Raw genomic sequence first — 13,527 nt, 5'->3', positions numbered from 1 at the left:
ACAAACACACATCAGCACAACAAACACACACACACACACGCACACACGCACACACACACACACACACACACACACTTCTGAGTTCCACAGAGTGGAAATCACAGTCAAAGCGCCCTGTATCAAAACAGCATATGGCGTATTCATAACAATCTGCACTTGAGCCTGTCAGGACGCTTGCTGGGCTTCTTCTCCATTTATATTCCAGCAGAATGTGTGCTCTCCTGCTAAAGATCTTTGGGCATTTGTGTGTGTGTGTGTGTGTATCTGTGTGTGTGCCATCTTGTGTGTGTGTGTGTGTATATTTTTACATTGTGTGTGGGTGCGTGCGTGCGAGTGTGAGTGTGAGTGTGTGTGTGTATATGTCTATATACTGTATGTATGCATATGCATCTATATGCATTCACCACAACATTTTTAAAATGACCAAATAACCATAAAACACAACAATAAAATCAGGCCTGTATTTTTCTGCAGACATAACCCAGTTCTGACCACCAAATCCTGTAATCCCAGTACATCTGCACTAAAGGGTCAATGGGTGCTGGAACAGCAGTAAATCAGTTAATTAGTTAATTAGATGGTTAGTTAGCTAGTTACTTAGTTAGTTAGTTAGATGATTAGTTGGTTGATAAGTTAGTTTGATGGTTAGTTAGTTGGTTGGTTTGGCTTCAGGCCTTTGAAGTCTGGGATTTGAGGATCCCTAGCTCTCCTCCAGTTTCTGCCTCTCTCTGCAAACAGCCTTCTCCAGGTCTACCCAATCAAGAGGCTCCTCCTTACAGCCAATCACTGCTGCCGCGTTCTCTGGCAGAACCCACTGACGGTCCCGGTTCTAAGGCTGCTCTTGATCCGAGCTCTGTATCAACCAGTACGAGCATAGACAGCTGAGAAACGCTAATCAACGTGACAAAGATGCGCTTCATCTTGCAGATTCTTCCCACATATATTTGTTTGTTAATGTTGTTTTTGTCTTCTGTTTTCTAGTTGATTTCATCTTCGTTGTATATGATTCTATACGGTTCTATATGTTTCTCATTGCTGCTGTTGCCTAGAAGTGTGTTTGGCAGCGTTTGCCTGTTCACTGGCTTTGTGTCTCTAGTGCAGCCGAGTGTGTAAATCTCTAAGAGTGGTTTCCTGTGGAGACAGCAGCAGTCGACAAGGAAATAGAAGGGGGAAACCCTACACACACACACTCACACACACACACACACACACACACACACAAAAGACAAAGGTCTATTAACCAAAGTCTGACATGATAAAAAACAGTGTCTCAGTGTAAAAAGTATACAACATGTGTCTTTGTCAATTTGTAGTGACTGACTGTCAGTGTACAATACTGATGACTGCTGTACATACTGTTAAATGTTTCCAAGTGGCAAATAATGCTACCCTTCAGGTTAACATTTTCATTTCATTTTAAAAACTTCAGTCATATGTGCCTCTGGGTGCGAAACCGTCAATACTTTCCCAATACAGGGTGGGAAGAGGATCAATTCTGGCACTTAACACAAGACAGAAACCCCACTTAACACATGACAGAAACCCGCTTATTCCGCAGCACAGTCACCCGTGCTTATTCACTCTGCGTCATGAAACGGTGTGAATGACGCGTAGCGCCTGATGTTGCTGTGTGTGAGAGTGCGCTTAATTAGAACTTGTTCAAACAACCGTTATTAGACTTTATAGTCCACTGTTAGACCATGTCTAGTCGTATCAATTACATGTCTCCAAAGATCATAATTAGGCTTAATGGGCTGAGGCGCTAGATGAGGCCTAAACATTCATTACCCGCTAAAGTGGTTTTCGCTGGACAAAGTCTGTACAAGTGACCTTGGTAACAACAGCGTGACATACTCGCCAAAACCAAGTGGTATCCACCATTGGTGATGTGACCATTTAAAATGTATGAATTCCCCGCAGTGTATTTTAGCTCTACCAGCTCTAACTTACCAGTCGGTCATTTGCCTCAAATCTGGAGTCAGGCAGTGTTTCAAATGTGTACCACAGAGATATGAATTCATCAGTCACTCTCACAGCAATTTTTTCTCCCAGTCGACTCCAGTCAATCAGCAAAACTGACAGTGAAGTCATCACATGATATTTTGTAAATACCACTTGAGGGAAAGGACGAAAATCAATAGAACGTTCAGCAAACGCCTCAGCGTGATACGGAGTACAAACATCACTCAAAAGTCCCCATGTTGCACTACTGAGGTAAGGATGCGTGTGTATTCGGTTGAAGTGAAATAATCGTTTTTCTTTGTAGCTTAAATTAAACAAATAATTACTACTAAGGTCACACATAAGTTGGACTGCATAACAGGTTAACTTCAAAGACATTACAGATTTATTTAACAATAGCACAAAATCACCAATCCAATCACCCACCATACTGATGCGCCCACGGCCAGTGATCGGACAAAGTAGCCTATAAGATTACTCCACGACCCAGGGTGTAATTTACTAACATCAATGGACATTTGTTTCCTCTCCCATTCACGAATGATTTGAAATCCCATCGTATTATGTAATGTGAGATTATATTCCATGTCCTGTTGTCGCTATAAACTAATTGCATACGTCCTAACTGAATTAGCCTATGTGGTCATGATGTGTCCAAAATATTAAACCCGATGTCACATTACCAAATACAACAATGCATCTAGAAAACGCGGTAAAAATATTGCAAACCTCACCTACATTTAAGGATGGTTTTAATGCTAAGCATATTACACTTTGTTGTTTTGTTTACTACCGCGTAACTAACCCCTACCTGAACAACCTGTTTCTTCCCTTTGGCAAGACCATGGACCAGCAAACGAGCGGTTCACTCACGAAGAGGTTCATGGGCTCTCGTCATACATACGGATTACTGCATCGACGGGCTCTTATGTAAACTTCAGCGGGCCGTCTGCACGGAAAAATTAATTGGGATGTTCTGTTATATACGCCAAGAGTCCTGCGCCACGGTGTCTGGCAGGACCTCATTCGTCACCCGTATTATATTATCATAGCACATAGCTATACAGTGAACGAGAAAGTCTAGATTTTCCAGCGTGATCGCTTATCTCGTATGATATGCCAAACATCTTACATCTCTAAGCAAAATCGCATTTAAACTTTAAACTTGAATTTGAGCTCTTATTTTGCTTATGACATGTTTCAGTGCCTTACCTGGTCTGGTCTGATTTCACAATCCCATCCCCCTTGGGCCAGGCACAAACTTTCTCTTCAAATATCCAAACTTGGCGAGCACCGGGTCAATCATCAATGAATAGAGACAAAATATCCCGCTCTCACACCTTCTTGATCAACCTCTAACGTCCAGCAGATTCCAGTGTTAAACACAGCGCATCAGCCACGAACACAGGCACACACACACACATACGAAAACACACTGCGTAAACCAGCGGCGGCGTAAGTGATGTGGGAAATATAGTGGTGATGAAACGCGACAGCGTCTGACACATAGGAGTTCGGCTGGTGGCAACCACACGTGTGTGTCGGCAACGGCAGCAGCAGCAACGGCAGCAGCAGGAGCGCCGGATTGTACCACTCTTCCTTGGCACGCACGGCCGCGGGGATGTCAGTAAAACTCCCGTGGCGGAGCAGTGCGTGTGTGTGCGCGTGGGTGTGGAGGAGAGAGTGAGAGAGGGACTAGCGAAAGGTTGCAGAGATACAGTTGCCGCCGGGCATAGTGGGTCGAAGAGTAGGTCTCAACCCAGGAGTGCTCTATGGATTTAGTAATTAATTCAAAATCGGTTAACGGTTTAACCATTCCTATATTCCTTTGTCGCATAAGTAGCCCACGCATAAACTAAATCACGGGTAACAGATGTAGTAAAGGCAGAAATCTAGATTCTGGGATTCATAGACAAAGAAGTACACTGGTTGTTTTTTATTGTCTAAAACATGAGCCACGGATAACAACCTCTCTCTCTCTCTCCCCCCCCCCCCCTCTCTCTCTCTCTCTTTGTGTGTGTGTGTGTGTGTGTGTGGGGAGGGGGGGGGGGATCCGTTATGAGAGGCAAACATCTGCACTCTCTGCTAAAAGAGTACTTAGCCTACTCCCGATTGCTAGACTGCATGCTGCATGGAAAGAATCATTTGATAAGCGTGACTGACAGGTGTCAGTGAGTCGGCGTGGTCAGGTGCTAGGCTCCTTAACCTCTTCTAAACAGTAGAACAACCCGAAGCTGCCTCTCTCTCTCTTTCTCTCTCAATTCAATTCAATTCAAGGTTGCTTTATTAGCATGACTGTGTTGCCAAAGCACAATTAAACAGCATAACAATTATAACATTGACAGCATTAAGGGAAACAGTAACATGTAACATGAAAAATTGTGTGTATACCCTCACTTTCTCTCTCTCTTTCACACACACGCACACGCACACACACGTAGGCATGTGATCACACACACACACACACACACACACACTCACACAGAGAAAGAGAGAGAGTAAGTGTGTGTGTGTGTGTGTGTGTGTGTGTGTGTGTGTGTGTGTGCGGACGAGGACAAGATAAAGAGGAGTGGAGTTGAGTTCGACGAGACTGCTAAAATCAGACCTGTCAGCGAAAGCCCGCGTTACTCAGTATGAGGCGGACAGAGCTTCTCCTGGCGGTTTGGGCTTTCGCACCCTATCCCTCGACACCCTCTCTCTCTCTCTCTCTCTCTCTCTCTAGCCAAAGACCACATGCTGTGCAGAGGAGTTATCTCAGGCAACAAGACCCTCTCTGAGCGATTTGTGAGCTTTGGCGTCCTATTATCCACATCACATCAAAACCTTACCCCTCCATCAAATGTCTCGGGCATTATCAACATGAAAGGCGTTTCTTTTTCATGTCCCAATCTTTCCTTAGACGTGGTCGCTCATTCAAGGACATCGGAATGCAACATAAGAAAGAGTTTAGTTACTCATGGCCTCGAGAAATGTCGTGTTATCTTGGTGGTAGACACTCTGGGGGTTTTCTCCTTTCTTTGCCAATACATCAAGCTTTTAGACTTCAAAAGCTTGCGCAAAGCAATTATGAGTTACGCTCATTCTCATATTTGGAAAACATGTATAATTCATTAGTTATGCAGAAAATGATAATGTATCAATGGGCATGTTATCCTGCTGCCTGCACTATGTGTTGCACTTGCATTGCATGCTGTTTCATTTCTGGTTGATGAATGTGCTTATATTATCTTTCGAAACAGCTAATTGAGCTATTGAGAAACTCATTAAAAGTAAACAAACATTGTTCAGAGTGTGTTCTCGTACCTGAAACACATCAGAAACAAACGGTAGTTCTGTCAGCATATATAGCGTAACCCACTCTATTTGCTTCGTTCCACTCCACCTGTTTCTGCTTCGAAGATGCTGTCGCTGTCGCTTGCGCCCTCTACTGGCGGAAGACTACCGGTGTTTATCTGAGTGCTCTTTCCAAAAGTAAGCCATCTTTCATAATTTCTAAAACCAGCGGTGGGTGTTGCAGATAGAGCCAGAGAAAGTGTTGCACCAAAGGCGGAACAAATGTGGAACCATTCTGTAACAGACAGAGGGGTTACTATAAAGTAGCATTAGCCTAATCCCCCCAGCATTTCTCCAGGAGAACAGCACATTTCCTCTAACCCATGTAGAGATGTGGAATGTAGGCTACGTGTCTACACGTACCTTGTGTGAATGAACCATTACGCGTCGGTGTCTTGGTGAGTAGAAGGGCTCAGAGAAAAACAGAAAGGAACTCTGTCATCTGTGGAGAGATAGTGGCTTTTATTACTAACAAAGGCTGTCGGCTGCGTTTTTTTTCTTTCTTTCAAGGCAGTATGTGGATTATGCTCAAGGCCAAAACATCGATCCCTTGTAGCCTTGAGCTGCTAACAGGTGAACCACTAGAATGTTAATCACCACTGGACCACCTGAAATATGCTATTAGTACATTTTGATAAATAGATAATTGCTTAAATGAGACAAATAACAAGCATTCCCTATGGCATCTCTGCATTTTATTATAACCAAGACACTTAAAGGTGCAGCCAGTGATCATAAGCGATTTCAAGCCCATACATTTTTTGCCCTATTCAGCAATCACATCCCGAACCGCTATCTGCCCATTCCGTGACCAAAAATACCCGGTCTTTGCCGGCAGCCCAGGCACCGAAAACTGGACACAAACAAAGTGGGGGCAGCCTGTCCCTCATATACTGAAGGGAGGGTTGAGGCTACCTCTCTGGTGTGTTTCGTTTGGTTGTTTTGGACAAAGGCATCTGCTAATGAATTTAAATATAAGTATAAATATAAACAAATGTGACTTCCTGCACAATCACTGACCTCGCCTTTAAGACTTTAATATAAATGTATATTATATATACAGTCCCCTCCAGAATTATTGACACCTCTGCTAAAGTTGACTAAAAACAGGTATAAAACATAATCCGTTTGTGATTTATTGTATTCTCACAATTAAAGGGACACCAGGCAACGTTTTTGTGTTAATTACTCATCTTCGTAAGTCGGTATATGGTTAAATGACTCATTACAGGGCGAATGAAGACTCTCTCGCCCGCCCCTACTGCCTGTAGGAAGAATATCCCGCTTGCAAGTTCAGTGTATCGTACCCGGCGACCGAAGCAGTTTCAGTTTCCATCCTGCATCCACAGCACAGAGGCAGGCTAACGAAACGCTAGCGATTGTTGCAAAGGTGTGTATAATGGCAGAGCCGGCGAAGAAGCAACGAAAACCCTTGATGGAAGATGCAAAGAAAAGGAAAAGAACTTCAGACCGAGCGTGGGGGAGTTTCGTAGAGAAAAAGCATCAGGCTTGCCTGGTGTCCCTTTAAAACAATGAGGAAAAATCTAACTTTGAAGGGAAGCAAATTCATTTTGAGAAAAAGGAAAATCTCATAAAGAAATAAATATTTTTAACAAAAACACATTGCTCACAATTATTGGCACCCCTGCTTGTATTACCTTCTTAAGCCTCCTTTTGCCAACAAAACTGCTTGTAATATTCTCCTATGACACCCCATAAAGTTGGAGAATACAAACCAAGGGATTTAAGACCATTCATCTTTACAAAATCTCCCCAGATCATCCAGATTCCTAGGTCCACACTTGTGCATTCTCCTCTTTGACTCACCCCACTGTTGGAGTTTACACTCTATGGAGTTTAGAGCAGGGGACTGAGATGGCAATGGCCGAATGATTTTGTGTTCAGTAAACCATTTTTGTTTTGATCTGGACGTTTGTTCCAGCTCATTGACCTAATGCATGATCCAATCATGACACACTTAGTGTCTTGGCAGAGACTGATAGATTTCCTTTGAAAATGTTTCAGGTTTTTCTTGGGGTTCATGATGCCATGCACCTTAATTAGGTTCCAAAGGCCTTTGGGAATAAAAATAGCCCCAATAGCACAGCCCCTCCACCATAATTCTCATTAGGCATGGGGTTCTTTTCAGTATAGTTATTCTTCTATGTACACCTAAACACCTATGTGTTTCTTGCCAAAGAGCGCAATTTTCATTTCATCTGACAATAGACCACACTTCCATACAAAGTGGTTCTTATGGAATTGTTATCTTACCATCCATACTGGGTAAGATAACCATGGGTCTTTGTACAAGCATCTTTGTGTCACATTTCCAGTTGATTAGAACCTTTTTATCATTGTTCTAACTGTAAATATAGGCATTTTCAACAAAGTACCTCGTTTGTATAGCCATTCCCTGATTTACAAACATTTTTATCTAAATGTAGTGCACTCTTAAAACTAATGTGTTGAAAATAACACAACTTGCGTTGCTTTTAACACATCCCTGTGTCCAGATAGGGACAACACATTTGTTTTAACAGTGTGTATTCTCTTGTCTTTCCAATGTTGTTAGGGGATTTAGCTTCTGTGTCACTTTATTTTCATACCTATGTGAAAAAGAAAGTCATGAACTACTTCTGACACTCTGATTAACTTAAAGAAGTTGAAATTAGATAGGAAAATGCTTCTGTTACATTTTGTATATAAGATTTTTCTTGGGGTGCCAATAATTGTGAGCAATGTGTTTTTGTTAAAAAATATTTATTTATTTATGAGCTAAAATAAAAATAATCAAATAAAAATAAATTTGCTTCCCTTTAAGGGTTTGTTTTCATTGTGAGATTACAATACAATTGCCAAAAGACAATTTTTTATACCTGTGTTTAGTTAACTTTAAGGTGCCAATAATTCTGGAGGGTAGTATGTATAAAACACAACTACAACCACAAGGAAAGCTTCTGATTATTGTTTAAAAGTCAAGCCACAGAGAACCTCTGAAAAGAAACGAATTAAGCATGGAAACACTTTAGTGCTGCATATTTAAGCATGCAGTCAGTTTGTTTGGAGAAAAAGTCTAAGTTAGAACCCCAATTCCAAAAAAAAGTTGGATGCTAAATATAAATAAAAAGAGAATGGGATAATTTACAAATTATGTTAGCCCTATTTGATTGAGAACAGTTCAAAGACAACATATCAGTTCTTGAAACTGAGAAATTTATATAATTATATATATATTTCAGTTTCAAACAACTGATATGTTGTCTTTGAACTCATCACTGAGATGGCAATGGCCGAAGTTTGATTTTGTGTTCAGTAAACCATTTTTGTTTTGATCTGGACGTTTGTTTTAGTTGTTTTAGTAATCATGACCCACTTTGTGTCAATATATATACTGGAAAATATACAACCCCAAATCAGAAAAAGTTAGGATGTTGTATAAAATGCAAATAAAAACAGAAAGTGATAATCTGCAAATCTTGTGAAGCCATATTTAGCAAAAAGGACACAGACAACATATCAAATGTTGAAAATGCCAAATTTGACTATTTCATGGAAAATATATTTTCCTTTTGAATTTGATCCCAGCCACATGATTAAAAAAAAGTTGAAACGGGGGCAACAAAATGCTGAAAGCTGTTATAAAGATAAAGACAACAAAAGGAGGAATATTTAACAACTAATTAGGGTATTGGCACCTAATTGGGTATAAAAGCTCTGCATCACAGTCTCTCAGAAGTAAAGATGTGGAGGTATTCATCACTCTGCGTTAACCTGTGAAATGGTTAAGCAATATAAGAATAATGCTTCTTAACATGAAACTGCACAGGATTTGGGGTTCATCTACAGCAGTTCTCAAAGTGTGGGGCGGGCCCCACTAGTGGGGAATAGAGACATGACAGGTGGGGCGCGAGGAGGAAATTTGTTCTTTTGTGCCTACATGTATCTTTAATAATGACTTTCTTTTTTGACAAGGAAGATCATTGATTCAAAACAAAATAGCCACACAGAAACAGACCGACATATGAATTAAAATAACATCTGATCCAGTGGACTGAGACAGGAATAGGCTAATGTGGAACCAAGATGTGAAAAAAGTGTTTTGACATTACCATGTTGCCGGGTTGATGGGGTCAGGTGGGGCTTGAAAAGTCTCCACCTTCAAAGTGGGGAATGACAGAAAGAGTTTGAGAACCACTGATCTAAAGCATCATTGAAATATTCAGAGAATCCAAAGAAATCTTTGCAAATCTTTGGGATAGAGCTGAAAAACAATATTGTATGGCACTGCATTAAAACCAATCCTGTTTCTGTAAAGAAAATCATTGTATGGGCTCAGGAAACATATTTTTGGAAATCATGGACTCTTCTAGGCTAAAGAGGAAGGGGACTATCCTATCCAAATTTGTCATTTTCAATATTTGATACCTTGTTTATGTCCTTTTTGTAGCTAAATATGTGTTTATGAAATTAGCAGATTATCACATTATTTTATGTGCATTTTGCATAGTGTAGAATCTTTAGGGGAATTGGGGTTGTAAGAACAATCAGATTATAAATATTGGTGTTTTGATGTCCATGAATGGACCCCTAAGCTCTCCACTTACTTCAGAAGACAACTAACAACTCTTCCTCTCACTCACTCTCTCTCTCTCACACACCCACATACACACACACACACACACACACACACACACACAGACTCATGCACACAAACACACAGAGGGAGAGCAAGAGAGAGAGATGGGGGGGGGGGCATTCATGTGAATATATAAAGTAATTCTATTTGCAATGTTCTTACTTAAAATCCCTATCTAGTGATCTAGTACCTATCAATCTATATGTATTTCTCAAGACAGCACTCTCTCTTTCTCTAAGTGTGTGTGTGTGCATGTATGTGTGTGCATTTAGTTTATGTAAGATTACCAACATCTTATCCCCACACCCATACTGTCTTCAAACATATTTCCTATCCTCCACCCTGGTACATGGGAGCTACATGATAAAAACGGATCCTGAGTCGATGGCCATTTCCTTAATCATAATCCTGTTAGTGATTGATCTGAGCAATGACACACATGTCATTAACGTCACGCTTGACACACATGCCATTAACGTCATGCTTCCTCTGGGTGCCGGAGAGACCACCATCCTAAACTGGGGATTGATCACCTGCTGCCGTACATCTTGTCCCCAGCCCTAAAACAACAAGTGTGGAAGAGAAGGCGTGAGAGAGACGGGTAGAGCAAGGAGGAGTGGGAGAGAGAGAAAGAGAGAGAGGTAAAGGGATTGAAAGAGGGAAAGGTAGACACAGAGGGAGAGAAAGACAGATGGAGAGTGGGAGGAGGAGTGGAGGTGGCGGCAGCACTTGACTCTGCACTGTACTCTAAAAGATGGCTAACCAGACAGCCATTACGGACGCAGAGCAACAGAACGCCTGCGGAGCAGACATTTAATAATTTCCCTGTGCTCAGGAGCACAGCAGGATGGAAAGGTTTTGGAGCTGATTTTAAGTCCCTCTTAAAGTAGCACTAAACTAGATCTGTCCTCGGGGTCCCCCTAGAAGTGCCGTTCGTCATGTTATGAGGTTATGTGCCATGTTGTAAATGATTGTTGTAGAAAGAAATGGCTGATCTTTAATGCAATATCTGCATTGCCCATTATCAGCAACCATTCATCCAATGTTCCAAAGGCACATTCTGTTTACTAATCTAATATCATTTTAAAAAGCTAACTGAGAAAAAATTAGAGAACCTTTTGCAATTATGTAATCTGAAAACTGCTGCCCTGATTTAAAAAAAACAATGCAACTGGTCTAAGCTGGTATTCTGTCTATGATGGAGTGGAGTGGAAATTTCTAAGTGACCCCAAACTTTTGAACGGCAGTGTAACATTAGTTAGAATACTTAAAAATCTAAACCTCTAGATTAGTTGGAGCATCTCTGATCTCCAAATCTCCTCTGTAATATATCAAGGATTAGGTTTCAACTCACGAGGCTTTGTAAATGCTTTTGTTTAATTCATGAAGTGTGGAAAGGTAAACTTAACAGCCACATTGGTGCTGGACAGGCACATGTCCAGGGAACTGTTCAGGAGGCTGCCGCCGGATGCAAATTCGCATTCATAAGCACTTTGTTTATCCCTAAGGGGTGAAATCTTGTCTGAGCAGACAGAGATGCACATAACATTCTCACTGAGCGAACCCAATCATAGCATACATCAAGGAGAATGAAAATCAAAGATAAAAAAGAGAGAGCAAGAGAGAGAGAGGAGAGAAATAAAGAGAGGGGGAGAGAGAGAGAGAGACATCATAGCAAACCTACATCAAGTCACGGAATACAGAATGAATAACAAATAAGATATTTCTTAGACAGACCTCGCTGACTGCTTTTATGCATTTACTGCCAACTAGGGCACAAACATGTAAACAAATTAGCTAAAACAAAGGCTGAGTGAGAGAAGCAAAGTGTATAAAATGCATTGTAATATTTGGTGACACCGTTTCTTTAGTTTTTTTTCTTAGTTTTTTTGACACAAACCAAAAGTGCATCTTTAAAGAACTTGCCATCCTCTCAAGCTCAAGTTCAATATGATCAATTGCCCTGTCTTGTGGTGGTGTGTAGAACAGAAGGAAACCATCTAATTTTTTTACAAACACAATGAAGGGATCGTGTTCACCAATCGTATTCATGACATGTCTTTATAAATTGTATTAAACAGGCTAATCAACCCATTTGGACCAAATTCCCCAATACTTCTCTCCAGACCTGTATTGGAATATACTGTGCCTCTAACTGACTGGCCACTCCTGGGACTGATATGACACATAGCCCCAACTGAGACTCCTCTTCCGTGGTGCGCTGCTCTGAGTCAAGCTGCAGACATGTCCCAGACACATCCAACACGTCAGACACGGCAACTGCACCCACTCTGCGCGCCAAGGGCAAAGACAAATGTGTTGGATCAATCATGGCCCACGCTCAAAGGCATGTCTCGGAGTGGAGTAGAGGCAGAGGAGACACACCCACCAAAAAGAAAAGAAGTCGACAAAATATATTCACGGAGCTGGTTTTGAGTGTTGATGTCGTAGGTGGGAATGCCCTTGATTCGATTTGACTGCAGTGCAGAACAATTTTCTCAAAGTAGGATAAAGATAAACCATGAAACGACTAGGAGGCATCTGTGGTCCCTGGGCAGGAGTTAAAAAGACAATAAAATACATACAAAACATTACAGACAGTAGCCTATCAGCAACAAGACAACAACAACAACAACATTACAGATATGACATCATACAAATCACATAATAAATTTGGTGTTCTATATACAGGTTCAATGATCACATGATTGATTCTCTTTCAGCCAAGTCTTCAAAGAAGTCTTAAAACTGTTCAGAGTTGCACAATTCAATATGTAGTGGAATTGAGTTCCATTTCCCAGTAGCTTGGAATGAGAATGCTGATTGCCCAAAAGCAGTCTTCCTATATGTAGTGGAACAATCGCCTCTCATTGAGGCCCTGGATACTCTTACATTGTCCCTGCAGAGTGACACACACTGCTTGAGTGGTGGTGGTGCAAGGTCATGAATTAATTTGTTGTTTTTCAGACTTTTGATTTCATGGTCAGAGAACATTTAAAAAACGGCCTCAGGGCCAGAACTGATTTTGATATATATATTTTTTTTTCGATTGCGGTCACCTGGAAATTATTTGATTTAACATTGTTTTGCAGTGTTAAATCATACTATCAGTCCGATTATAACTTTACCATACACACAATTTATATAAACACAACAGAATCTCTATTTTTTTCCTCAGCTGACAGTCTAAACGAATAGCTTTTTCTAACTTGTATGCTCGATTTGAATTATTTGCTCTGCTTGTGAATGAAGTTTTAGCCAACTTTCCTTTGATCAATGTATGAACGATGCTAGGCCTACCTCTGGGCCCCATGTTATTTCACGGAAGTAGATGTTGGGCTGATACTACAGTCCAGTCATTACATCATGGGGCAACACTTTGGGAGAACGCAATGTTCATAAACGAAACAGGCATAAGAAGGGAGACGATTCAACAACAAAGCCAAGTTTGCCTTGTTGCGCAAGTCACCCAATTTCTCGCTAGTTGCTCTCTTCAAATCCAGTTCCTTTAGAATCCTTCAACAATACACACCTTGTTGGGGCAGCCGTGGCCCACTGGTTAGCACTCTGGACTTGTAACCGGAGGGTTGCCG

General features: G+C 41.2%; 1 protein-coding gene across 1 annotated transcript in view; it reads right to left on the bottom strand.

Annotated features, from left to right (window-relative positions):
• Positions 1-3,614, bottom strand: part of si:dkey-237h12.3 (teneurin-3) — a 166,329-nt gene extending 162,715 nt beyond the window's left edge. The window contains 1 exon segment of the mRNA XM_042061969.1: positions 3,175-3,614. The gene's annotated coding sequence lies outside the window, so the exon portion shown is untranslated.
• Between the last annotated feature and the right edge of the window lie 9,913 nt (positions 3,615-13,527).

The sequence above is a fragment of the Alosa sapidissima genome, chromosome 14, assembly GCF_018492685.1.
Source record: "Alosa sapidissima isolate fAloSap1 chromosome 14, fAloSap1.pri, whole genome shotgun sequence".
In the NCBI taxonomy this organism is placed as follows: domain Eukaryota; kingdom Metazoa; phylum Chordata; class Actinopteri; order Clupeiformes; family Clupeidae; genus Alosa; species Alosa sapidissima.
This window is presented reverse-complemented; position numbering and strand designations above follow the sequence as displayed.